The following is a 2,891-nucleotide window of genomic DNA, read 5'->3' as shown; positions in this document are numbered from 1 at the left end:
TTTCTCATTAGGAGAAAGTCTTGAATAGTCCCTGGTTGGGACTGTTCTTGAATGTGTACTCTCACTTAGGTGGTGAATGTATGTTTTCTTTTCGATTTTAAGGAACATCTTGGCTTACCATTTCCTCACTATGTTCTCTGGGTACATATGTGGGTAATTAATTATCTACATCGTGTACTTGGAGAACTAGGGGGAAATGCTGCCGGATTTTCCTTAAAATTGAAAAGTTGACATACATTCACTAGTGAGAGTAGACATTCAAGGATGGGTTAGGTTGGAGTGATAAGGACCCTTTGGAAACATGCATTTTTTCACTATATGAATGGTATATTTACGTTTTGTACTTGAATTTGATTTACATAAAATATGTAGCAATTACACATTATTCATTATATGTTGCTATATATGTTTAGAGACAATTTACTAAATGGAGAAGGATCGTGGTTGGATGTATGGTAGACGCGATACATTGGAATTTTGGAATGGGGTTCAAGAGTTTTGCGAGAGGGCTTTAGCTTATCAACGCAAACTGGGTGGCAAAGGCCTTTATTGTCCTTGTGTTGATTGTAATAATGTGAATGTGGTCGATAGTGTTGAAATCATTAGAGATCATGTATTATGTCGTGGGTTTAGGAATAAATACCATGTGTGGATTTGGCACGGAAAAAGTGGAGAGTACAGTGGGGATCTTGATCGGGATGATGTGCGTGTTAGAAGCAATGAGATTCATGTGGACGAGGAATACGAGAATGATGACTATATTGTTGATAATGGTGGGGATAGAGCCAATGATGATCAGGCGGATGAGGTCGAGGATGAACAAGTGGATGAGATGTTGCATGGTGTTGAAGGTGGAGTGTTTGAGTTATTATCGGAGGCTTCCAAAAAGCCTTTGTATCCTGGGTGCAAAAAATACTCCAAACTATCGGCCGTGCTAACACTTTTCAACATTAAGTCGAAGCATGGGTGGACGGACATTAGTTTTACTTCTTTGTTGACCGCATTAAGTGATATGTTGCCTGATGGGAATGAAATTCCTAAGTCTTACTATTACGCAAAGAAGATCATGTGTCCCTTTGGTTTGGAGTATAAGAAGATACATGCATGTCCTAATGACTGTATTCTGTATCGAAATGAGTATGAACAATTACAGGAGTGTCCACGATGCAAGCGGTCACGCTACAAGCGCATGAGTTGCAATCCTGGTACGGAGGGACCTCCTGCTAAGGTGTTGTGGTATCTTCCCATTATTCCAAGGTTTAAGCGTCTGTTCTCAATACCAAAAGACGCTAAAAACTTGAGGTGGCATGCAGAGGGAAGAAAGAAAAACAGAATGTTGAAGCATCTAGCTGACTCTCCACAGTGGAAGAACATTGATTTGAAGTTTGAGAAATTTGGTGATGAAGTCAGAAATTTAAGGCTTGGGTTGTGCACGGACAGGATGAATCCATTTGGCACTCTTAGTACCCAACACAGCACATGGCCGGTACTTTTAGTGATTTATAATTTGCCTCCTTGGCTGTGCATCAAACGTAAGTATGTAATGCTTTCATTGCTAATAACGGGGCCTAGGCAACCTGGAAACGACATAGATGTTTACCTTGCGCCGCTTATTGACGACTTGAGAAAGATGTGGGACGAAGGGGTTTCCGTTTTCGATGCTCATCAGAACGAGCAACCCTTATGTGGACAATGAATGACTTCCCTGCATATGGAAACTTGTGTGGGTACAAGGTCAAAGGGAAAAAAGCATGCCCCATATGTATTGATGACACATCAAGCGTATACCTTATTCATTCTCGCAAACATGTCTACTTGCGGACTCGAAGGTTCCTTAGGCGTGATCACCCGTACCGTAGGCAGAAAAAGGCTTTCGATGGAACAGTGGAAGAGGATACTGCGCCTAGACCATTGACTGGTGCTGAGATTTGTGCTCGGGTGAAAGGGATACGAACGGTGTTAGGAAAATCAGAAAAAACTGTGGTCTCAGCTGCTCTGTTTAAGAAAGAATCAATCTTTTGGAAGCTTCCGTACTGGAGAGAACATGATGTTAGGCACTGTCTTGATGTGATGCATATAGAGAAGAATGTGTGTGATGCTCTTTTGGGAACGCTTATGAATATCCAAGGCAAAACAAAGGACGGAAAGGGTGCACGGTTAGATTTGAAAGAGATGGGGATTTGTCCAGAATTGTGGCCTCAGGAAAAGGTTAGAAAGGGGAAGGAACCGAGAAAAGAAGATGAAAATTTTTCGAAAAAAGGGAAGGAGAAGAGCAAGGGAAAGGGAAAGGGAAAGGCCACAGATGTGTCAAAGAAGAAAGTTGAGGGTAAAGGGAAGGATGAAAAGAATTATTTACCCCCGGCTTGCTATACATTATCAAGGGTAGAGAAACGTATGTTTTGTGCATGTATGTACAGCATTAAGGTTCCATCAGGGTACTCATCTAACATGAAAAGATTTGTAACCTTGAATGGAGAATTGAAGCTGACAAGTATGAAATCCCATGATTGTCACATAATGATGCAAGTATTCCTACCGATTGCAATCCGTGGTATTCTACCGAAGCACGTAAGGGAAACGATTACAAGCCTTTGTTCGTTTTTCAATACAATTTGTAGCAAAGTGCTTGATCCTTGTACACTAGATGCTTTGCAAGCAGATGTGGTTGTGACTTTGTGCAAATTTGAGATGTATTTCCCACCCTCATTTTTTGACATAATGGTTCATCTGGTTCTTCATTTGGTGCGTAAGATTAAGTTGTGCGGTCCAATGTTCATGAGGTGGTGCTACCCTTTTGAAAGACACATGGGTAAATTACAAGATAAAGTACGGAACCGGGCTCACCCTGAAGGAAGTATGATGCAAGGGACCGTGGGTGAGGAGATATGTAA

Source organism: Chenopodium album, chromosome 16 (assembly GCF_948465745.1).
Source record: "Chenopodium album chromosome 16, dcCheAlbu1.1, whole genome shotgun sequence".
Classification (NCBI taxonomy): Eukaryota; Viridiplantae; Streptophyta; class Magnoliopsida; order Caryophyllales; family Amaranthaceae; genus Chenopodium; species Chenopodium album.
The sequence above is the reverse complement of the archived record's forward strand: the minus strand, read 5'-3'. Positions refer to the sequence as shown.